This window comes from Anabrus simplex, chromosome 2 (genome assembly GCF_040414725.1).
Source record: "Anabrus simplex isolate iqAnaSimp1 chromosome 2, ASM4041472v1, whole genome shotgun sequence".
Lineage (NCBI taxonomy): Eukaryota > Metazoa > Arthropoda > Insecta > Orthoptera > Tettigoniidae > Anabrus > Anabrus simplex.
The window spans coordinates 93,682,571-93,709,380 of NC_090266.1; the positions used below are offsets into that span (position 1 = coordinate 93,682,571).

The window sequence follows — 26,810 nt, forward strand, 5'->3', positions numbered from 1 at the left end:
GTAGAGGAGAGTTGTCGAGGGAAACATTCAAAGTAATGTTCGCCCGCCTGTTATTAAGGTGAAAGAGACAGGTTGCTGTTTTACTGGTGCTAGGTCTCAAACATCACTTATCAAAGTACTCGCTTAAAATGTCAGGGTCTCTGTTTAGAATTGCTTCTATCTCATTCACATTGTATTGCTGAGTAACTATTGCTAGGTCGTCCGCATAAGCAAATTGGCGTGATGTAGTGCCAAGTATATCGGCAATTTACATATTAAACAGCAATGGAGAGAGCACAGGTTCTTGAGGGAGACCATTGTTGAGCTGAAGCTGATTCCTGCCCGTGGTGCCCCTGCTAAGGTAGTTGGAATTAAATTTCCATTACTGAACTGAACATCAGCACTTGGCGGTCAGACTGTCTCTCGAGATCTCCTGACCAATGGTACACAAACAAATGACAGCTTGTAATGACGTTAGTAGAAGAATACGTTTGACTGGTGTTTTTCAAAGTAGGAAAGATCATAATATGAAGATAAATTTGGAATTCAAGAGGACAAATTAGGGCAAGTGTTCATTTTTAAGAAGGGAAATTAGGGATTGTAGTAATTTATTAAGGGAATTGTTCGATAAATTTCCCAGTTATTTGAATTCGTTTAAGAAAAGACTAGGTAAATAATTGACAGGGAATCTGCCACCTTGAGCGACAGTCCTAAATGCAAATTAATGATATGATTGTTGATTAGACTGCGTTCTTGTTTAATGCAGGTGTCAAGTGGTCAGCGTGCTTGACCCTGTAGCCAAATTAGACTGTGCTCGCTGTTAACCGTGACGAGATAGAGCAAGAAAGTCCACTAGAAGTTAAAGTAGACCGACCTAGACGCATTCATATACTCTAACCATTAAATCTGGGAAATTATCGTAGGGTCCACCTACGTAGGGTAACGGTTAGCGCTGTTAGCTGCCGTTCTCGGTATTTTCAGAAATGTAAATTTGGCTGGAGGGCTGGTATGTGGTTAAGAATTACATGCTGTTCACCTCCATTGGGATTTCCCTGAAAAGAGCTGCACCACCTCGGGACGAGGGTACTAATTGTCCGGTTCCGTGGCTAAGTGGCTTGCAATCTGGCCTTTGGTCTAAGCGGTCCCGGCTTCGATTTCCGACGTGGTCAGGAATTTTAATCTTGATGGGTAATTTCCTCTTGCTCGAGTACTGGGTGTTCATGCCTTCTTCAGTATGAGATTCCATCCTAGGTAGGGCTTCATCCTCGTACTCGCATAGTTCGCTCACGGGCGTCAGCTCAAAAAATCTGTACCAAGACCATATGCCATTCATTCTTCATGTCGTTGCGGCCAACTAAGCACCATGTCATTTTAACCGTCTCCTTCCCCAGGCTTTAACATTTGCCCATTACTCCCGCATTCGTTGCCGGTGTTTTTTCTCTCCCTGTTTTCACCTTCGGCATTTCGGGGAAACCCTTGTTGTCTTGAAGTTTCTTCTTAAGTGAGTTACGTTCCAGGATATCATCATGTGTGATGCCCACCTCACTGTACCAGGCCCGTCTTATCTTTCTATTTTGGAAGTAAGAGAAGATCCGTTTAGTTGACCTTTCAGGGCTCAATCTTGACACGTGACCATTAAGAGCCACGTCACTATTATTATTTTTTGCTATTTGCTTTACGTCGCACCGACGCAGATAGGTCTTGTGGCGACGATGGGACAGGAAAGGCCTATGGGAAGGAAGCGGCCGTGGCCTTAATTAAGGTACAGTCCCGGCATTTGCCTGGTGTGAAAATGGACTGTTATTATTATTATTATTATTATTATTATTATTATTATTATTATTATTATTATTATCGTTCGATAACATCGATTAATTCTTTACCAGAAAGGGATTTAAGGTTTTAAAATTTTGGTATAAAATCGTACACACGAAATACTTTCATATCGCTAGTGTTTTATTTTTTCATTTCGACTTCGAAATACGTTAGAAGGCAACCAATCTCCCCTTATGTATATAAGTTTTAAGAGGATAATATAATGTTCTGTTCAGTAGAAATTATAATTCTAAATATGGAATTCATGGAGTTTGAACTAGTAAAACCAGACATTACTGGTATTTCTTGGACTCGTAAGTCTGTCAATATTTACGAAGGGCCATATCAGTATCATACCGCAAAACATAACGGCTCAACCACTCTGCTGTTGACCAGGCAGCTTCGAAAAGTGAAAAAGAAGTAAACAACATATTTAGAGAGTATAAAGATAATGTCACAGTCGCACCACTGAATGGCCTAGAAATTAATTTAATTTTGATTAAGTCAGTGAATGAGAAGGCCCCTCTATCTCATCACATGGTTCGTGGAGTGTCCCGTTTAGAAATCACAGTATGCATTTTCACGATCGACATCCTTTTTATATATTTTAAGTCGAAATTTCTAAAGTTCTGAAGTGTTCCACTGACTGAATTTGATGATCCATTGATTCAATAAGATTAGATTAGTTGACTGAATCCTGCTCTGTCATTATTGGATGTGTATAATTAACGATGATATAAATATCAAGGCGCTTAACGTTTTACGCTGATTCTTCTTTACAGGAGCCCGCTCAGTTTACGTGTCAGGAAATATACTATATCTCTGAAGTTACAAAATGCCACCGGTCGAGTGATAATTTGAATGATTTGTAAAGGAGTGGCGCCAAGCTGACCGACTGTTAGCAAGTAGCTCTCATTTCTCTGAAGAATGCAAAGGTGTAGTGCAACAATATGGGGATAGTTGAGATTGAGGGCTACGGCGCCTGTATGGACTATACACGACTGAAAACTTGTGGTTCTGAAAAATGAGACTGCAAGAAGCTTGACACAACGCTAGATAGTCATAGACGAGATCAGAATATTTGTACATTAAAATGACTGCTGCATGACGAGAGATTATGTGAAGGAAATTGTGATTAAAGAAATATAATGTTCTGGGCAGGCAGACAGAAGCACGCAATATTGATTACATCCCTTCACATATAGTTGGCGTCAGTAAGGGCATCCGGCCGTAAAACAAGACTAAATCCACATGTGCGTTACAGTTCTCACACGCGACCCCACAGGTGTGGGGAAAGCGGTAAGAAGAATGAATGAATGAATGAACGGGCAGGTAGATCTTATTCATTTGCAAACCTCTGCAGATGAAGATTTGAAGTGCAACGGTGTTCCTGGGACCACATGCATGCCTTTGAAACATACATACATACATACATACATACATACATACATACATACATACATACATACTGGGCATACTTTATACAGGAATGACCGCGCAGGTAAACGAGGCGGTGGTGTTTCAGTGTACTGTAGAGACGACATTAAGAGCAAAATAATCTGTAAATCTTCCCCCAATGAAACCCCGCCTACTGAATATATGTTCCTTGAGGCGATTGTCAACCACCAGAAAGTGTTAATAGTAGTAGTATATAAGCCACCCAAGGTAAGTAATATAGACGCACTTGAAGCGGATCTGCTGAAACTTATACCAGGTTACGAACACATCATAATCCTCGGTGATTTTAACATAAATCTCCTGACCCAGAATAGTGACTCGGACCGAATTCGCAGACTATTCATTTCAATGGACATGACCATCTTACCATTAGACGCAACTAATCACGTACACACACGTAACGGCTCAACCCACACTCTAATCCCTATAAGTCTGTCAAGCACGGACAAATCTCTGTCCCTGGTATCTCTACACACGATCTTATCTATCTGTGCTACTCGCTGCGGGTGCCGAAGTGTAAAGCTAAGTATGTAAACTACAGAGACATGAAAAACATAGACTTAACTCTACTACAATATGACGCATATAATTTGCCTTGGGACGACATACGACAATTGCACGACGTGAACTTGAAAGTACATCGATTTAACTCCTTATTGTTAGGACTCTATGACAAGTATGCTACCGTTCTGCAGGCAAGGTTTTCTCGCTCTCCTGCTCCGTGGTTAAACACTGAGATAAAAGCAACAATGGCTCGCCGTGATGCTGTGTTTCGTCGGTACAGAGCAACAAAAGAGCAAACGGATTTCGAACAATACTGTCGTTTACGGAACAAAACAAAGCAATTAATTAGAAACAGCAGATTTAAATATATCAGAAATCAAACCAAAAATCTCAATACAGTTAATGCATGGAATCAGTTACGTTCAATAGGAATAGGAAAAATTAAAGAACCTCATATTCCAACAATGTCGCTGGACACACTTAACTCTCATTTCACTGGTAAACAAATCAAAGAAACTCGACCCCAATCCGGAATCCCGTTACTCGAAGATGGCAATTACTTGAATATTGAACCAACATTCTCATTGCGAACTGTCAATATAAACGAAGTAAAACGAGTCTTAAATTCCATTAAATCTCAAGCGAAAGGAGCAGATCATATTCCAATAGGCTTCGTAAAAAATGTCATAGGCGCAGTATTACCGATCATTACTCATATCTTAAATTACTATATAAATTCAGGAACTTTTCCAGACATTTGGAAGGATGCTCTAGTGATTTCCAGTATTAAAGAACACCACATCAAATTATCCATCAGACTACCGCCCTATATCAATACTCCCTCCGCTTGCGAAAGCTCTTGAACGACTAATTCACGAGCAACTAACTGAATATCTCACAAATCATTCACTATTAGACCCGTTGCAATCTGGCTTCAGGAAGGGCCACAGTTCGACGACAGCACTCCTTCGGGTAACAGATGATATCAGGCTTGCTATGGATAAACGACAGGTGACGGTACTCACGCTCCTTGATTTTAGCAGTGCATTTGATATAGTCAACATACAACTTCTCCTTTCAAAATTGCGCTCCCTTGGCGTCGACCGGAATGCGCTCAATTTCTTTATATCCTACCTCGCAAATCGTCGTCAGTGTGTCTCGGTAAACGATGTTACGTCCAAATGGGCTATCAGATAAACTGGCGTCCGTCAAGGATCTGTTCTGGGACCTTTATTATTCAGCCTGCATATCAATGATATTTCATCCCCACTTGTCCACTGTATATACCATCTGTATGCTGATGACCTACAGGTATATTACCATACCAGTGTAGATAGTATATGCGAAGCGATCCAGCATATGAATACCGACCTACAACGACTCACAACGTATGCCAGGAACGATGCCTTACTCATCAACCCACGAAAGACCCAAAGCATAATAATTGGACACAAAAAAATTACTAGGCCTATGTGCTCTAAATAGTAATCACAATCCTCCTCCAATTACCATTGATGATACCGAAGTGCCATACTCCAAGATTGTTACAAACCTTGGAGCCCACCTTAAATGAGACTCTGACCTGGAATGAGCATATAACTAATGTGTGTAGAAAAGTACATGCATCCATTTATCCTTCGAAGCGTCATAAAAATGTTCTCCCACTGGACCTTAAATTAAGACCCATACAAACACTTCTATTTCCAACTTTGACTACTGTGACAGTTTATTGACTGACCTAACCTGTGAACAAGCAACAAAGCTACAACGTGTACAGAACTCTTGCATTCGATATGCCTTCCAGCTCCGACATGATGCTCATATAACACCATACTACAAAAAGCTGGGATGGCTACGTTTAAATGACCGTAGAAAAACGCACCAAATTACCCTCGTCTATCAGTTGCTTTCTTCAAACAGCCCCACCTATCTGTCGTCCAATTTTAGGCTTCGTTCCACGAAATTAACACTCGTTCCGGATCACTACTTGAAATAGCACCGCATCGAACAAATACCTACAGCCATTAATTCCTGGTCTCTGCTTCGAGGTTATGGAATACGATCCCGGAAGATATTAAAAAAGTCTTGCTCGTCTAGGACATTTAAAACAGCCTACCGTAAATTCCTCCAGAGTATATAGGCCTACAGTTGACTCGAATGAATGTAAGAGTGAATGACGTGTCAATGAAACCAAAAATTACGTACTAGATTTAAGTTCTTAGGCTATCCCATTTACATTTTTACTACTCTCATTTAAGGCTATAGACTGTTCATAGAATTAGACTACCTAGTAACATCGATTTTAGTATACCCAGATTGTAATATACTATTATTCAGTTAATTTATTTTAGCCTTATATTTGAATGAGTTTTCCTTTAAGCTAGTTGTAGATATATTCTTTAGGTTATAAGTTGATATTTTTTTGTTATTATCCACTCTCTATTTATCCTATAATTTTTCATCAGTAGCAACCTTAATTAATTGTATTATTCTAATTCCTTATCTGACTTACATATCTCAATAACAGTAATTGATTACAATGATACACTGACTGACAGAGCAAATGCAACACCAAGAAGGAGTGGTTCGAAAGGGATGAAAGTTGGGGAAAAAAACAGAGACGGCACGGACGAATAATTGATGTTTATTTCAAACCGATATGCAGGTTACACAATGCGCACGGCATCGACTCAGTAGGACGTAGGACCACCGCGAGCGGCGATGCACGCAGAAACACGTCGAGGTACAGGGTCAATAGGAGTGCGGATGGTGTCCTGAGGGATGGTTCTCCATTCTCTGTCAACCATTTGCCACAGTTGGTCGTCCGTACGAGGCTGGGGCAGAGTTTGCAAACGGCGTCCAATGAGATCCCACACGTGTTCGATTGGTGAGAGATCCGGAGAGTACGCTGGCCACGGAAGCATCTGTACACCTCGTAGAGCCTGTTGGGAGATGCGAGCAGTGTGTGGGCGGGCATTATCCTGCTGAAACAGAGCATTGGGCAGCCCCTGAAGGTACGGGAGTGCCACCGGCCGCAGCACATGCTGCACGTAGCGGTGGGCATTTAACGTGCCTTGAATACGCACTAGAGGTGACGTGGAATCATACGCAATAGCGCCCCAAACCATGATGCCGCGTTGTCTAGCGGTAGGGCGCTCCACAGTTACTGCCGGATTTGACCTTTCTCCACGCCGACGCCACACTCGTCTGCTGTGACTATCACTGACAGAACAGAAGCGTGACTCATCGGAGAACACGACGTTCCGCCATTCCCTCATCCAAGTCGCTCTAGCTCGGCACCATGCCAGGAGTGCACGTCTATGCTGTGGAGTCAATGGTAGTCTTCTGAGCGGACGCCGGGAGTGCAGGCCTACTTCAACCAATCGACGGGAAATTGTTCTGGTCGATATTGGAACAGCCAGGGTGCCTTGCACATGCTGAAGAATGGCGGTTGACGTGGCGTGCGGGGCTGCCACCGCTTGGCGGCGGATGCGCCGATCCTCGCGTGCTGACGTCACTCGGGCTGCGCCTGGACCCCTCGCACGTGCCACATGTCCCTGCGCCAACCATCTTCGCCACAGGCGCTGCACCGTGGACACATCCCTATGGGTATCGGCTGCGATTTGACGAAGCGACCAACCTGCCCTTCTCAGCCCGATCACCATACCCCTCGTAAAGTCGTCTGTCTGCTGGAAATGCCTCCGTTGACGGCGGCCTGGCATTCTTAGCTATACACGTGTCCTGTGGCACACAACACGTTCTACAATGACTGTCGGCTGAGAAATCACGGTACGAAGTGGGCCATTGGCCAACGCCGTGTCCCATTTATCGTTCGCTACGTGCGCAGCACAGCGGCGCATTTCACATCATGAGCATACCTCAGTGACGTCAGTCTACCCTGCAATTGGCATAAAGTTCTGACCACTCCTTCTTTGTGTTGCATTTGCTCTGTCAGTCAGTGTAAATAAATACAGTAAATAAATAAATAAATACTTCACCATTATAGACAGTTATGCCTTTCAGCGTTCAGTCTGCAATCCTCTGTGAATTTACTAAACGTCGCCACAGTCCTCTATTTGCAACTAGTGCTGTGGCCTCATTTAGTTGTATACGTCAAGTTGTTTCCAAGGAATCCCTCGCCTGTCAAATGAGAGTGGGACTCCGTTACTCCCTTAGGTCCGAGGTTTGCTTAAAATGTCCTGAGATCGGTAAATTCATGAAGCAGGGTGCTACCCTACTTACACATAGTCCAAGTGAGGATCTCTCCTCTAACGGGTTAGGGACCACCGGTGGATTGCATAGTCCTAGCCGCCTGAGCACAAGGAGGGCAGTGACTCAGAATATGTCGAGATGCCCACTCCCATTCCGTAGCAACTGGTATCCCGGCTCTCAGGACCAGTTACTAGGCCACTCAGCCGTTGCCCATGGTTCACGAACTAGGACGTGACTACAGTAACTCACACAGTGAACCATTGCCTTAGAAATAAGATCACAAATTCAGCTCACTCTCTCCTTGATACATTCTCTTCATTAGGTACGCCAAATTTATTTCAGTCAAATGTAGTTACATGTGTGCAGACAGCATAATTCGAGAGTGAATGAAATGCGGCATGTCTTAAATATCGTAACGACTTTCACGAAATCCAGGAAACGTAACCAGTTTTTGCATGGTGTAAAAAATGGGAAACAGCAGAAAACCACCTTCAGGGCTGCCGACAGTGGGCTTTGGACCGAATGTAAGGTGACAGCTATATGAAAATATATGCTATATAATAATGAACCTGGTTACATATAGGGGGCAATCAAATGAAGTCGGGTCACCTGACAAAAGGTATAGTAGAATATTTCGTAATTCAAAGGTAACCACCACAACCGTTAAAACATTTATCCAACTGGGTGATGAAACGGTCAATCCCAGTCTTGAAAAAGCTGGGGCACTGCCGACTGAACCACATATGTACCCAGTCACACACGTCGTCGTTCAAATGCAAACCGATGTCTACGAATGACTTTCTTCAGCTCCGCAGAGTGAGAACTGGAAAGACTTGCACCGGGCCTCTCGACAGCATCAGTTCCCCAAGGATATGAAAATCGCAAAGGGAGAGAACTGGACTGTAAGGAGGTTGTTGAAGAGTTTCCCGCTCAAATCTCTAAAGCGTATTCGTCACAGAATAATTAGCAGTGTGGGGGCGGGTGTTTCTGTGAAGAAGGATAATTCAGTTGCAGTAGTTCTTATAAGTAAATATCGTTTGGCAAGGCGCAAGTGATATTTAATGTAGTGAAATTTTTCACAGAGTTCAACGCATTGAACGGGTGAGGTAACGCGACAAAATAACTGCCCCTTGGTTGGAAAATTCTGGGTAGAATCTCGTGGCCAAAACGCTTCCAATTGGCCATAGACTATAATGTGAATGTTTTAAGTACTGTCGAGTAGCACGAGCTAAATCAGGAAAAAGCTGTTGCTGGTTTATTTAAGCAGGCAAAACGAATGAAATAACCAAACAGAGAATAAAATTCCCTTCCACTGAGGCTTTACATAACAAGCAGAGTTCATAGAAGCAATTACATTTAAGGAACGTTCTTGGGCTTGTAATGAAATAGACTAAAGATGGCTTCAGAAATCCGTACAAATAATAAGGTACAATATCCAGCTTATTCTCAAGAAATCTAGCTGGCCCAGGTAAAGGCAAACTGCCTCTCTGGAGCAAGCGTTTACTGATTCAATTTATTTGAGATCAGCCTGTTGCTCGGAGTCCGGCATAGGAGGACCAAGTTACGTCAGCTGTAACAACGTCCGCCGCAAAATATAAAGTTGTAGATTCGTTTCTTTCGTAATTCCAAAGGTCTTCGACCACTCTGTTTTTAAAATAAGCGGCATGGCATTTTACACCAGGATTTTAATAGAATTAATTTGGATTAATAGCAGGTTACTGAAAGCTCGTTTGTATCGTGGTGTATATTTTCGAGTTTTTCAAGGAGTGTTTTTAAAATATTACACCAAGTTAAGTGTGTTCACTTCAGTGTAATATCTATCGTTCATTATAAAATATTTTAGAATAATCTACATACATAGTTCAATTTCGTGATCCGTTAACTTCGTTTGAAATGTTATCCCATGTTCTCTCTGTGAGTATACATTATTTAAGCTACAACAATAATAAATACATCCAATATGGTTTGAAGGAAAATAATCAGATATGTCTCGTCCCTATTCGGCACATCGCGATTTGTCGCAATGATTCATCAGAATTCGCCAAAGCCAGTCACAAATATCGGATATACATTAATGCTTCTATAACATAATTATTCATCCATTCTACCCTATTTGTTTAATTAATATGGACATCGTATCCGTGTAAATTGGCCACGCGGTTTAGATCACGTAGCTACGAACTTGCATTTGGGATATGGTGGGTTCGAACTCCACTTTCGGCAGCCTTGAGAACAGTTGCCCGAGGTTTCCCATTTTCCACCAGGCAAAGCCACGGTCGCTTCCTTCCAAATCCAAGCCCTTTCCTATCCCATCGTTACCGTAATACCTGTCTGTGTCGGTGCAACGTAAAACAAATAGCATAAGAATGGACTTCTTAACACTATTTGAAAATTTGCTGATGATATCTTAGCCCGGTTCATTGGCTGAATGGTCAGCATACTGGCCTTCGGATCAGAGGGCCCCAGCGTCGACTCCCACCGGGCTGTGTATTTTAACTGTGTAATGTTAATTCCTGTGATTTGGAGACTGGGTGCTTGTGTTCTTCTTAATACACTTCTCTTCATCTCTTCTATACAACAGTGTATAGAAATGCGCAATAGTGAATACGTCTCTCCACAGGTTGTTAGCGTCAGGAAGTGCATACGGCAGTAAAATTGGGTCAAATCCACATCGATTACAGTAAATTGGTAAAAAGCCCAGGAAGAAGACATGATATCTTGATATCTTTGTATAATATTTCCTGAACTTCTTCGACTTGTGAACCCCTTGAGCGAACTCCTTCATGTATAACAATCTTAAATTAACCTAAAGTTGTAGTAGTTACAATAATTAGGCCATCTCGTGATTACCAACAGTATTAGAAATCATTTGAGTATTAGGTTACTAACCTTATGAATTCTACTCCGAAGACCAATCAGAGCAGTGGATGGTCCTAGTCGCTTAAGCATTTGGACGACTACTAATATCTCTGAATATACAGTATATTCTCTCTTTCGTTCCATAATGAATGCAGTCCTGGCTCTTGGGACCGCTTACTAAACCAACTGGTGTATAATCGTATTGAAAGAACAGTCTCAAGAAAATGCAGCTCTCGTGCTATCTCTGGGTGTAGGTGTAATTGTGCAGGCTAGGAATGGGTACCATCCTAGTATTTGCGTGGGGTTGAGATGGGAAACCACGGAAAACCATTTCGAGGATGGCCGACGGGATATTCGAACCCAGCTGCCTCCCTAGTACAGAGCTCGCAATCAATAATGGCCGTGCCACAACGCACTGGTCTGACCTGTTACTCCCAGTTAAGGAGCTATGAGAAGTCGCCTTAATGAACATGAAGTGAAGTCATGCCTATTGCTAGTCTAGACCAGTACTTGCAACACAGCCTATAGCTTTCAAACTTGTGTGCTGTTCATGCACGGAATAGTGTAAACAAGCCCCTCAGATTCTTAATTGATGGTCAATTTCATATTCTGTTTATATTTTAAATAGTGCATTAATCAAACTTAGGTAGATTCTACTTCTTGGCTGAATGGTCAGCGTATTTGCCTTCAAAGGTTTAATTCCCAGTCGGATCAGCGATTTTAACTGCATACCAGGAACTTGGACGAGGAAGGGCGAATCCAAAAAATCTATATAAAAATACAGTTTTATCTTAACCAGGCGGGTGTAGAGAACACGTAGATGATTTCCCGTGGTTTCCAATTTTCACACCAGGAAAATTCTGAGGCTGTACCTTAATTAAGACCACGGCCGCTTCCTTCCCACTCCTAGGCTTTTCCTATCCCATCGTCGTCGAAGGACCTGTCTGTGGTGGTGCGACGAAAAGCAAGTTTAAATAAAATAGTCTTATCTGTAAGAAGATATTGACGGTGGAGTTGAAGCAGCTGAATTCGAGGAGGCAGCAGACTATGGCAACCAAATTGATTTCAGTTAAGGACTATAACCTTATATTCTTTTCCCATCCCCTATTCAGTGACACCTGTTCTTAATTTCTGATTCTTTCTAAACAAATTCCTTCCATGAAAGGCACTAAAAATACCGTTAATAAACACTAGATGCGATATTCATACATATTTTTCTGTTGTAAATACTGCAATGAAAAATGTTTTATACATTGCAGTTACATTTAAAAACTGTTATTTCATTTAAATACTCATTCGGCCTAATATCCTGGGAGGCTTCCACAACACTGAACGCATTTTCTTGAAACCTCAAGTTTTTTCAGGTATGTCCTTTCTCCTCCAGTCTCCAGATACGGTTAATTCTTCTGGCTCGGGGACTAGGCCTAAGTGTTCGTGTTTTCATGTTCGTCGTAATACATTTTTCTTCATCTTATAACACACCACACTACAAACCGCACAGAAACATGCAATAGAGATTGCATCCCTCCACATAGGTTTGGCGTCAGGAAGGGCATCAGACTGTGATTTTTGTTGTTGTTGCTATTGTCTTTACGTCGCACCGACACAGATAGGTCTTATGGTGACGATGGGACAGGGAAGGGCTAGGACTGGGAAGGAAGTGGCCGTGACCTTAATTAAGGTACAGCCCCAGCATTTGCCTGGTGTGAAAATGGGAAACCACGGAAAACCATCTTCAGGGCTGCCGACAGTGGGGTTCGAACCCATTATCTCCCGAATACTGGATACTGGCCGCACTTAAGCGACTGCAGCTATCGAGCTCGGTAGACTGTGAAATAACTTATCTGAGTCGGTGCGACGTAAAGCTCGTAGCAAAAAAAAAAAAAAAAAAAAAAAAAAAACCCAGACTGTGAAATTGATGCAAGTCTGCACCAAGTGCGGACCCATATAAACTAAAAAAAAAAAAAAAAAAAAAGACCAGGAAGAAGAGAAAAAGGTGCTGGAATGCCCTCGTGTGTATTCCAGGTTGTGATTGTGATTCCAGGTGATTGTTTCTACGATTGTCTTCGTCGATCATTTAGCTACGACTCATATTTAATGCAATGAAAAAAGAGTGTATTCGGAATACTGATCTGTTTCCTTCTTTATCTATAAACGTTAATCATATTATTAACGCATTCTCGCGTACAATTAGGACTTCACATTGCTTTAGTTTTTGTTCGTTAGTTTCAGTTAAAGTCATCCGAACATGGTGTGCTCCCAATTATTAATGTGCACGTAAATTCTGGATGGATTTTGTTATTTAATTGGGCAAAGGATTGTGAAAAAAGAGGCCATTGTCTAGTACAAGTTTCCATTGTAGCATTTTTTCTTCATTGAGATGGGAAACCCCGGAAACAATTCCACGGATATCTCTGGGTGTGTATGGTGGTGGTGGTGGGGAACTTCGTTCTCCCGAGTCCATAGATACTTGCCATACTGACCAGTATTTTACTAGGTGTATACGTAAGTCTCTTCCGGTTTCACTAAGAGATGGCGTCAGCGAATAGTACGCAGCGTATGAATTTGACACACACAGACATAGACAAAAGTATTCATACACCTACCCATCCAATACAAAATGCTTTATTGCTGGACCAATACGGAGTATACCTTGTACAGTAGTGGTCATTACAAAGCACAAAATAAACTGGAAGTAAATAACAGTACATAACAAAGCAACACATGTGTATTCCATGACACTACTTGTCTGGACATAAGCATTCATACTTTACGTGTAAAAATGGGGTTTGAACGAGTAAACAGAAACCTGTGTTTTTCCGTGGCATTAGTTGCGTAGTAGATGCAGACAGAGACGGACTGATCAGCTGGTCAGAGACGGTACTAATCCAATGGGAAGGAAAACTAGGGAAACGTCTGTTGAAGAAAGGCGACTTGTTCTACGCCTTCACCACCAAGGAAAATCGTATTCCGAGATCGGAAATGTTGTATGTCCGGCGCTCCCTTCTCGCCTCCGCCAGCCAGCTGCACGCGCGCCTGTGTATCATTCTGCTAGCTTCGACGCGCAGCCCTCAGTGCGCGTGCCTGACCATCGAGTGTACTATAAATAGGAGCTCCCTGCCTGCTCACTTGCCCACTTGCCCGGTGTCCAGCTCCAGAATACACCCTACGTCGAGCACGGAGGCTACTCCTCTTGAAAATGTGCTTCGACCAGGTGGACTGAATTTCTGGCAGTACGAGGTTTCACCTCTGGTCACCGCTCCCTTACCTGTTTCCGCTGCCTATGTTCCGTAATTCTTTTACAAGCCATTCTCATTCCCTAATTTACGCAAGCTCCCTTAGTTTCGCTAGGTGGAATTTCTTCAATCAATTGAACTTGCTTTTTAGGAATTCAGGCACTTCAACAAACAAGGACTCTCAAAGACATTTATGTTCGTGTGCCAGATAGTTCTCGACTATCAACGTGTCAATTCACAAAGACTATCTTTTCAAGATAGAAGTGTATATAAAGACTGTAAACCTGTACATATTGTATAAAGACAGACTTTTCTCAAGATTCAATATTCCTTTTTGCTTCAAAATAAATTGCAGTTATTTATGTAAATATCATAAAGTGAAGCAATAAAAGTTGTGTTTTGTAAACTTCAACCTTGGTTACAACAGGAAACATCATTGGAAGAAGTAAACCAACTGTGCAAAGCATCATACAAAGGTTAAAAGGACAGGATGTTCCTATAAGCAAGAAAAGAAGTGGACGTCCGAAGAAACTGACCCGCACGAGAAGAAAGGTTCATGGTAACCACAATTAAAAAAGAACCACACACTACATCTTCGGCAATAGCATCGCAGCTGGCAGAATATTTCCATCATGCAGTGTCACACAAAACAGTAAGGAGGGTCCTTCATCGTGCTGGGTATCGATCTAGGGTCCCAAGAAAGAAACCGCACATAACGAAAGTGAATCGACGGAAGAGACTACAATTTGCAAAAGAATATGTGGCGAAAGATAATGCGTTTTGGTCGACAGTGATATTTACCGATGAGAGTAAATTTAATATTTTCCGAAGTGATGGACGCATTTTAGTGTGGAGACGCCCTAACACAGAGCTCGATGAGCAGAACCTCGTTACCACTGTGAAGCACGGCGGCGGTGGGGTTATGGTGTGGGGCTCAATGACCGCTTCAGGTGTCGGGGAGTTGGTATTTATCGAGGGGACTATGGACAGATTTCAATATTTGAACATCCTGAAAGAAAACGTCCGCAAAAGCGCCGAAAAGCTTGGGATTGCTAATGAGTTTTACTTCCAACACGACAATGACCCCAAACATACGGCAGAAATTGTTCGTTTGTGAGTACTCTACAACACGCCGCACACATTAAAAACACCTCCCCATTCGCCTGATACCAACCCCATCGAACATCTATGGAGTGAATTGGAGTCCAGACTAAGAAAACACCACATAACAAGTAAAGAACACTTGAAACAGTTACTACAACAAGAATGGGGGAACATTTCATCTGAACTAACACGGAAACTGGTGTTCTCAATGCCCAGCAGGTTAAAAGAAATAATATACAGGAAAGGTAAACAAACGCGCTACTGATCGAGTTGGTAATGTGTGTTTCTTCATTGAGTTGTGAACTCTTCTGGGATACTGTATGAATACCTATGTTCAGACAAGTAGTGTCATGAAGTACGAATTTGTTGCTTTGTTATGTACTGTTATTTACTTCCAGTTTATTTTGTGCTTTTTAATGTACACTACTGTACAAGGTATACGTTTGAGTTTGTAATTTTGACCTGTACTCCGTATTGGCCCAGCAATAAAGCATTTTGTTTTGGATGGGTTGGGGTATGAATACTTTTGTCCATGTCTGTACGTCAGTTTGTTCGTCTGGCATTAACGTACCAACACACACAAGTTGAGTCCGCCAAACACTAGCGTCTGTATTGTATCTTTCAGTGACCATGTTGACGTTTATGCCTGAAAAAGAACATTTGCGGCACGTATTGCTTTTCTTATTTAATCAAAATAAAAAAGCTGTGAAAAGTCATCTTATGCTGGTAGAAACATATAGTGAACACGCTCCATCGATTAGAACATGTGAGACATGGTGTCGACAATTTAAACGTGGTGATTTCAGTGTGAAAGGACAGTGCACGCTCTGGTAGACCAGAAAAGTGCGAAGACGAACAATTGCAGGCGAAACCTGCCGAAACCGTTAATGCACAACGCTATCGCCGACAAGTGATTAATTTAAATCACGCATTGATCGAAAGACGACTGCAATGGGCCAGAAGACGTGGCAAAGTGATTTTGTTACACTACAATGCACAGTCTCACTCAGCAAAACCAGTGAGATACACCTTGAAATCGCTTGGATGGGTCATCCTTCCGCACCCGCCGTACTGCCCTGACCTGGCGTCATCTATCACCTCTCCGCATCAGTGGGGCAAGCGCGCAAGAGCAGCACTTCAGCAATTTCGAGGAAGGTGGAAAACGCCTCAACGAATGGTTTACCGCGAAAGAAAAGTTGTTTTTCTCGCATGGTATTCATAACTTACCTGAAAGATGGGCGAAGAGTGTAGAAGCCAATGGCCAATATTTTGAATAAACAAAAAATGAATTTCCCTAGAAAATTACGTGTATTCCTTATCTCAAAAACCGGCAAAGACTTATGCATACACCTGATATCACACTGAACTAACTTGGTCTTTTGAGTATATGATGCATACACGTGTCTCGTGGCCGCTCTGCCTGGGTTTTTTGCAGTCTGCTGTAGCTACTGTATTATTGCCCCCTAGGGTTATCATAAAACGTATTTATTAAATTGATTATTACAGTGATAAAAGTCTCAAGCTAGTAGTTGACGGGTGCGTGTTAGGTAGATCCTGTTGCCCACCAACAGCTTTCTGTTTAGTAAGAACATTTAAATATAATTTAAAAAGCTTTTCAGTCTGTCTAACTCGCCATAAGACCTATCTGTGTCGGTGCGACGTAAAGCCCCTAGCAGTCTGTCGAACAAACAAGTACAATAAAAATATTACATTAAAACATACCTGTAAACAAAACAACACACGATTGAACAAGGAATGAAAACACACACTATTAAACAAAGAATGACATGTTTCGTTCTTAAAAGAACATCATCAGATTCTATCAAGTCACACTCAAAAAATGGAAATATTTATGCGTATTCCTATCTAAATTGAAATGTGGAACTTATTAAGATAATGTCTTAATGAAGACCTGCCTTGTCTCCACTCCAGCATACAACGCGAGGCGTTTGAAAAAAACCGTTGCTCTTTCATGGCTCGAATCCAAACCGCTGAGTCGACACTGGAAAGTACGGCTCCCTTCTTAACCAAAAAGAAATTAGATGCATTTGGGGGATGGTGAGTTCGAATCCCACTGTCGGCAGCCGTGAAGATGGTTTTCCGTGGTTTCCTATTGCTCACACCAGGCAAATGCTGGGTCTGTACCTAGGTCACGGCCACTACCTTCACGATCCTAGTCCTTCCCCATCCTTTCGTCGCCTAAAACCATCGATGTGTTAATGCGACGTTAAACCACTAGGAAAAGAGAAAGAACAGAAAAGGAAATTTAGAAACGGTAATGTCCTTTCGAACTCATTTCCATTTCCATGGTTGGCTAAGATGACGTAGACCTAGCGCATTTAAATGCCCGAGTAACAGCAAGTTTCTCATCGCTTGCACTACGCGCAGAAACAATACGTCACCACTTCTTCTTATTTCCCCCTGTAGTGGATACTGAATACAGAACAGCAGGTCTTCTGACTTAATATAAATGGAGATCGTAAGACAGTTATCGAATATTTAAACAATGTAACCCCTTCAGTTTTTATCCTCCCTAAATTATTCGCTCTTTGCCTTGGGTCTGTTGTGCGTTCTATTGAGCTTTAATTTTCTTTCTTTAATGTCAGGCCATGTGTTTTGCAACAACATGTTAACACTGATAACTGATTTGTACACCAGCTAGTCATGTTCATGCCAACACTTACCGTACTATAACTACTGTAATTCAGTGTCTGTGTACAGGCAAATGTTATTACAGGATGGTGATAGGCGCATGTTCCAAAGGTTAATACTCGTAGAAACCTCAAGGGTCTCATGCTTCTTTGTGCTCTTGTAGTGAATAGTGTTGAGCACTGTGAATGTTTTATGACATGAGGACAGAGTCTGGCCCTTTTCCTATAGGATATCATTTTCGAACTGCTAGGTGCGGTGCAGAAAAAACGTCTTGGGTTCCGTACCACACGGTTACAAGGGACAGGAGTCATTAGCCGAAAACAAGTACTAGCTTGTCGACCAAACGTCACAGCAGCACCGACATCCTAGTAATGGCTGCCAGATGGGGCCGAGCGCATTGTCTGCCAAATATCTCTCTCTCTCTCTCTCTCTCTCTCTCTCTCTCTCTCTCATATATATATATATGCGTATTCCTATTTAAACATCTGTGAAATTGAAATGTACTGACTGACTGACTGACTGACTGACTGATTCATCATCGCCGAGCCAAAACTACTGGACATAATGAAATGAAATTTTGGGGATACATTCATACTAACATGTAGGTGCTCGCTAAGGGAGGATTTTTGGATATTCCGTCGCTAAGGGGGTTAAAAGAAGGGTTAATTTTTAAAATGAGTGTATCTATATCTCAAAACTTTAAAGGTATACAAATGTAAAAATTGGCATCTAGAATCTCCTTTAAAAATAAAGAAACACGTATTTTTTTTTGTTTTCGGAAAATCCCAATAGGAAGGGTGGAAAAGGGTGGAAAAGGGTGGAAAAGAGGTTGAATGCCTTTAATGAGGCTATTTATATTTCAGAAACTGAAGATATTACAGACCTGAAAATTAGTATTTGCGATCTCCTTTAAACATAGAGAGACACGTATTTTTCTGTTTTCGAAAAATCCTAATAGGAGGGGTGAAAAGGGGCGAAAAATGTTTGAATGCCTTTAATGAGGATACTCATATCGCAGAAACTGAAGATATTACAGACCTGAAAATTGGTATTTGGCATCTCCTTTAAAAATAAAGAAACATGTACTTTTTGTTTTAGGAAAATCCAAATAGTGGGGGGTGAGAAAGGGGGTGAATTTTTAAAATGAGTGTATCTATATCTCAAAACTTTAAAAGTTTACAGATGTAAAAACTGATATTTAGAATCTCCTCTAAAAGTAAAGAAACATAGGTCATTTGTTTTTGAAACTTCTCTTAAGGGGAACTAAAAAGGGGTTAAATTTTAAAATGAGAATGTCTACAGTGCACCTCATAAACTTAACATGTTACAGAATTGAAAAATGGTATTTTTTATCTCTATTAAAAATAAAGAAAAGTGTTTTTTTAGTTTTCGGAAAAAAAAACACCTGGGTGGGTGGTAAAAGTGACTGAACATGGGGTTGAATTCTTTTAATTAGGACACTGATATCTCAAAACTGAATATGTTACAGACGTGAAATTTGGTATTTGGAATTTGCTTTAAAAGTAAAGAAACACGTATTCTGGGAAAATCCAATGAGGGGCGGGGGGTGAAAGAACTGAAAAATTAATTGAATTGTATGAGAACACATCTAATAAAAACTAAAGTTGTTACAGATGTGAAAATTGGTATTTGGATCTCCTTCAAAAACAAAGAAAAACGCGTTTCTTGGGGGGGGGGGGGTAGTGAAAAGGAGTTAAACTCCTTTCATGAGGACACATATCTCAAAAACTGAAGGTGTTAGAGAGGTGATAATTGGTATTTAGAATATCCTTTACTATTAAAGAAACAAGTATTTTCCCCGGAAAATTCACTTACGGGTGGTAGTGTGAAAGGAAGTGAAAAAAGGTAATTGGTAATTATGTTTATGGGGATACTTATATCTCAAAACTGAAAGTAACAGACGTGAACATTGGTATTTGGAATCTCCTTTAAACAAAAAGGAACGCGCCTCCTTTTTTTTGGGGGGGGGGGTAAATCAACTTAACGGCGGTGGGGTGAAAAAAGAGGTGAGAACAATTGATTTTTCTCCGGGTACTCCGGTTTTCCCTGTCATCATTCATTCCGGCAACACTCTCCAATATCATTTCATTTCATTTGTCATACATGAATCATTGCCCCAGAGGAGTGCGACAGGCCTCGGCAGCCGGCACAATTCCTATCCTCGCCGCTAGATGGGGGCTTTATTCATTCCATTCCTGACCCGGTCGAACGACTGGGAACAGGCTGTGGATTTTCAATGTACTTATTCTGATCATAAACGGATCATTTTTAATCTTTCCTGGGTTCGTTTTCAAGAGCCATCTGTTCCTTTGGAGAATGTTCTTAGAATACAGTAGATTCTCCTGGCATATAAATAAAAATTTAAACACATTTGAAATAAACGATAGGAACGAGATCGTGCAATTGTTCACCTCTATAGTAAGGTCAGTAATGCACGGAAGTATGTCATTCGTATCGCTGGAAATCCCACGCACTTGCCTAACCGCGACAATGGTGCTGGTCACATTTTCAGCAATGACAATGACAGCAGATGTAATTCACCGCCAAGTAGCCGTCTTACATCTTGGTGTGGGGTCCAGAATAATAATGATGATGATAATAATAATAATGATGATGATAATAATAATAATAATAATAATAATAATAATAATAATAGTAATAATAATGTCTTGGACCGTCGTCAAAATGTGCGTACCCTTTCCAAATACATTAGTTTTTTGTATAAGTATGCTCATACAAATAATTCAACTAGTTTTTCAATTCTGTCTCCCCCCTTAAGTGGATTATCCGGAAACAAAAGGATACTTGTTTCTTTATTTTTAAAAGAGATTTCAAGTACCAATTTTCACGTTTCCAACAATTTTAGTTTTTTTTTTTTTTTTTTTTTTTTTGAGATTTAAGTATCCTCATAGAAAGAAATCAACTAATATTTCAATTCTTTCATCCCTCCCCTCTCTTAAGTGGATTTTCCGAAAACAAAAGAATAGATATTTCTTTATTTTTAAAGGAGATTCTAAATACCAATTTTCACGTCTGCAACTTCTTTAGTTTTTGAGATAAAAGTATCCTTATACAAGGAATTCAAGTAAATTTTCAATTCTTTCTACAAAAATACGCGTCTCTTTGTTTATAAAGGAGATTTCAAATACCAATTTTCACGACTGTAACATTTTCAGTTTTTGAGATATAAGTATCCTCATAAAAAGAATTCAACACTTTTCAGTGCTTTTTATACCCCCCACCCCCACCCTTCCTTAAGACGTTTTCCCGAAAACAAAAAAATTAAGGATTATTTTTAAAGGAGATTCGTAATAACTATTTTCACGTCTGTAACATGTTAAGTTCTTGAGATGTACTATAGATATGCTGATTTTGAAAATTAACTCTCTTTTTTTTTTTTTTTTTTTTTTTTTTTGCTAGTTGTTTTACGTCGCACCGATACAGATAGGTCTTACAGCGACGATGGGACAGGAAAGGGCTAGGAGTGGGAAGGAAGCGGCCGTGGCCTTAATTAAGGTACAGCCCCAGCATTTGCCTGGTGTGAAAATGGGGAAACCACGGAAAACCATTTTCAGGGCTGCCGACAGTGGGGTTCGAACCTACTATCTCCCGAATACTGGATACTGGCCGCACTTAAGGGACTGCAGCTATCGAGCTCGGTCACTCCTTTTCTCTTCCCCTTACGTGTATTTTCCGAAAACAAATTATGCGTGTTCCTTTACTTTTACAGGAGATTCTAAATACCAATTTTCTTGTCTGAACATGCTACGTTTTTTAGATATAGGCCTACTGTAGATATATTTTTTTATAATTCTTTAAGTGAATTTTCGAAAAACGAAACATACGTGTTTCTTTATTTTTAAAGGTGATTGCAAATACCAATTGGGGCGGATGACCTCAGATGTTAGGCCCTTTAAAACAAAATGCTTCAAACCCAAATACCTTTTATCATGTCTGTAACATCTTCATTTTTGATATATAAGTATCGTCATTAAAAGTATTCAACCCCTCTTTTTTTTTTACCTTTTTCATCCCCTTAAGGGGATTTTCCGAAAACAAAAATATACGTGTTTTTTATGGGTAAAGGAGATTCCAAATACCAATTTGTACGTCTGTAAACTGTTACATTTTGGAGATATAAATATACTCATTTTTATAATTCACCCCCTTTCTCACACCCGCTCACCCCCCCCACCCCCCCCCCCACCTAATGTGGATTTTCGGAAAAACGAAAAAATGTGTGTTTCTTTATTTTTAAAGGAGATTCCAAATACCAATTTTCATGTCCTTAAACTGTTCAGTTTTCGAGATATACATAATCATTTAAAAAAAGTCACCCCCCTTTTTACCCCTTTAACGACCGAATATCCAAAAATCCTCCCTTAGTGGGCACCTGCATTGTAATATGAATGTATCCCCAAAATGTCATTCCTTTATGTCCATTAGTTTTGGCTATATATATACAGCAGTCTATATATACAATAACATGTCCTGACTGATTCATCATCGCCGAGCCAAAACTACTCGACATAAAGTAATGACATTTTGGGGATACATTTATATTAAGAGTGTAGGTGCTCACTGAAGGAGGATTTTAGGATATTCGGTCGCTTAGGGGGTGAAAAGGGGGGGTGAATTATTTAAATGAGCATATCTATATCTCTAAAACTTTACAGACGTAAAAGATCGTATTTAGAATCTACGTTAAAAATAAACCCGTATTTTTTGTTTCGGAAAATCTTCTTAAAGGGGTGAAAAAAGTTGAAAAATAGGTTGAATACCTTTTATGAGGACATTTATTTCTCAAAAACTGAGGATGTTACAGACATAGAAATTGGTATTGTGAATCTCCTATAAAAATAAAGAAACACTTTTTTTTTGGATAATCCATTTAATGGGGGTGAACAGGAGTGACAAAGGGGGTGAATATTTTAAAAGAATATATCTACAGTATATCTCAGGAGCGTAAGCTGTTAACGGACGTGAAAATGGGTGTTCGAAATCTCCTGTAAAAGTAAAAAACATAGATAACTTATTTTCGGAAAATCCACTTAAGGGGAACTGATAAAGTGGGTGAATTTCTAAAATGAAGATATCTACAAAACATCTCATAAACTTAACATGTTACAGGCGTGAAAATTGGTATTTTTTATTTAAAAAATAAAGAAACGTGTATTTTTTGTTTTCGGTAAAAACTCTTGGGGGGCTCAAAAGGACTGAAAAGGCGGTTGAATTCCTTTTATTAGGATAGTGATATTTCAAAAACTGAAGATGTTACAGCGGTGAAAATTGGTATTTGGTGTCTCCTTTCAAAATAAAGAAATACGCATTTCTTTGCTTTGGAAAATTCATTTGAGGAGGGGATGAAAGAATTTCAAAATGAGTTGAATTCTTTATATGAGGGCACTTAAACATCAAAAACTAGATACGTTGCAGACGAGAAAATTGGTATTTGGAATCTCCTTTAAAAAGAAAGAAACATGTAGGCCCTACTGCTTTGTTTTAGAAAAATCCACTTAAGTCGGCATGGGTGTGCGGAAAGGACTGATAAAGGGGTTGAATTCTTTTTTATGGGGATACTTTTATCTGAAAAACTGAAGCGTTACAGGTATTTTGGAATTTCTTTGAAAAATAAACATGTTGGTTTTTTTTTTTTAACTTAAGAGAAGACTGTTTCTCACGTGTCGCATGGTCATCTTAGCTGCAAAAGGCAATGCCACGTACGTGGTTTACAAAGAGTTTATGGGGTAAATGAAACTCAGTTTTTCGGTGAGTTATTTTACTTTAGGGGATTTTCAGGTCAGTACCGAGGAATGATTACTTTTAGCAAATTACGAAATCTACACGAGCGAAGCCCCGGGTAACTGCTAGTTTATATATATAAGAAAACTTAAAGGTCCAATAATCCTCCCTTGAGGAATTCCCCTCTTAAATATTACAGGGTCAAATAAAGCTTCGCCTACTCTAATTCTATGAGTTCAGTTTTCTAGAAATATAGCCACCCATTCAGTCACTATTTTGTCTAGTCCAGTTGCACTCATTTTTGCCAGTATTCTCCCACGGTCTACCCTATCAAATGCCATAGATCGAGGTCAATTGCAATACAGTCCATTTGACCTCCTGAATCAAAGATATCTGCTGTATCTTGCTGGAATTCTACAAGTTGAGCCTCAGTGGAATAACCTTTCCCAAACCTTAACTGCTTTCTGTTGAACCAGTTATTAATTTTGCAAACATGTCTAATATAATCAGAAAGAATGCCTTCCCAAAGCTCACATGCAATGCATGTCGAACTGACTGGCCTGTAATTTTCAGCTTTATGTTTATCGCCCTTTCCTTTATACACAGGGGCTACTATAGCAACAAGTCTCCAGAATACCCACATATTTCTAACAGACTTTCTGAATTCGAAGTCTGTTATGATATAATCTGTTATGGATCTTGTGCCTCTATGCTCCTCTAATGTGTATTGGTGCCTGGGCTTCAAAAATGTTTTTATAATTGCTAATCCCATGATATCACAGAAGTCCAATAAACCTATTATCTAGTCCTATTATCTTCCATATCTTCACCACATTTTCCCATCAACTTACTGTATCCTTCAGTTCCATTTCCAACTCTTGTATTGAAATTGTGCATTAAAAATATCCTATCTTTGCTGCTGATGCTGACTACCACGCAGTGCTTCATAAAATTTGTCAAGAATTCCTGATAAACAGTCCTACCCCACATTCTGCCCTTCCCTCTGCAACACCTGTTAAAAAACATACTATCTCTTCCTCATTATCTCCCTTTACCCGAATATCATTAACTCCTAACACATCCAAATGCATCCTGTTTTCTAACTCAGTTCTAATTTCTTTCTTCCATAAGCCCCATTAATATTGATAGCTCCGCATTGAATTCCATTTCATTCACCAAATTGTTTCCAAGAAGTCCCTCACCTGTCAAATACAAGTGGGGCTTCATTACTCCCATAGGTCCGAGGCTTGCTTAAAATGTTTTGAGCTAAGTAAATTTTGTGAAGCAGGATATATCCTGCTTACATATAGTACTTGTGAAGATCTCTCCTGTAACGGGTTAGGGACCAGCGGTGGATTGTATAGTGCTAGCCGCATGAACATTAGGAGGTTCGTTTCTCAGAACATGTCTGAGATGCCCACTGTTATTCCATAGCAACTGGTATCCAGACTCTCGAGACCTCTTACTTGGCCACTCAATTGTTGTTCATTGTTCACAAAGTAGGACATCACTGCAGTAACCCACGCCATGAACAATATCTTTAGAATTAAATTGTGTGTACTGAAATACACTGAGTGGCCAAAAGTCATGGAAAGACACTGAATTGTGATGTTAATAACGAGTTGCTCCTCTGCAAGCCCTCAAAACGGCAGCAATACGGTATGGCATTGACTCTACAGGGTGTTGGAATCGTTCTGAAGTGATCTGAACCCACGCATCTTGCACTGCTACCCACAGTTGGTCTTATGTAGTTGGTGCAGGGTTCATCAAGCATACACCAGCATCGACCTCATCCCATAAATGCTCAATTGGATTAAGATTGGGGGATTTGGAGGGTCAATCCGGGTCATAACTTCACTGGAGTGCTCATCCAACCACCTGAGTGCCACCACAAAGCGGTGACATGGCGCAATTTCCTGTTGAAACATGGCACCTCCATCAGGGTACTCTAGGGCCTGGAAGGGATGGAGATGGTCTGAAAGAATGTCCTTATAATGTGGACTTGTCAGTGCTCCCTGCAGCTGGACAGTGGCTCCTATTTGCGACCATGAGAACGCCGCCCAGACCAGAACTGAGCCACCTCCCTCCTGGACACAACCTTCTTGACATGCAGGCTCCATAGCTTCATGGGGCATACGCCACACTCTTACGCTCCCATCAGCTCGATACAAAGTACAACTGGAACCGGGATTCATCGGACCATACCATACACCGTCACTGTTCCATGGTCCATTGCCGATGTTTGCGGGCCCATGCACGTTGTTGATCTCTGTGTTAAGTGTCAGCAAAGGGACATGAGTGGCTGGTGAAGCCTATGCGGTGCAGTTGCTTCCTTACATTCATGGTAGACATGCATTCCTGACTCCCAACATTCAACTGGGTGGTGATCTGCGGAGGCGATGTGATGTCCGTTCGTTAAACACTTGTGGTCTTCCTGTGCAGCAGTTTACACAAGTGATAACATTCTCTCTCTGATATTGAAGATCCACCCTCGACACTGTTGACCTCGGAAACCCACATACGCGTGTAATCTCCGCAGTGCTATGATCCATGCGCCAATGATCATCCCCCGTTCAAAGTCGGTTAACTCGCGATGTGTTGCCATCTTCACGACACTGGTGTCTGTGAGGGACTGTTCAGCTCCACCGCAGCTAGCCACAACGCTCAGGGGTCATACAGAGCACATTTTCTAATGGGACACCCCTTCCCATGACTTTTGGCCACTCAGTGTATATTTCAGTGTCCAAAATTTTGGTAGGACCCCAGGTACATAGTAGAGCTGCTTGGACACATTCTAGGTACCTATTTGAACTTAACAGACAGCAGTATTTGCAGGCAGTCCAACAGGGGTACAAATTTCCAGTAAGAGAATCAAAATTTTTTAATGAAGTTTTATTTGAATAAACATTTGCAGTTTCCTATTTATGTAGCATTTTAATATCAATTTTGCATTTTGAATAGTTAAGAGTTATGGATTTTGCTACATTTTTCAAAAAATCAAGTAGCTGATATTGCCCTTGTACAGCTGTGTGGTATTTCAGGCACACTTTAATGTATGGTACACACTCATATATCATGTTGGTATTTTCTTTATATTTAAGACCATTTCTATAATCAAAGGTTTCAAGAAATTTCAGTGCTACCTGTTATCATTGTTATAGATAAACTTATCTGCTTGCTCTGTTGGTATTGCCATGACATTAGTTTGTACAGCTTTTAAGGTGTGTT

The 26,810-nt window shown here is 40.7% G+C and overlaps 1 protein-coding gene across 5 annotated transcripts in view; it reads left to right on the forward strand.

Moving 5' to 3' along the window:
- Positions 1-26,810, forward strand: part of LOC136863908 (hypoxia-inducible factor 1-alpha) — a 579,725-nt gene that overhangs the window by 210,415 nt on the left and 342,500 nt on the right. The gene's annotated exons all lie outside the window — the stretch shown is intronic.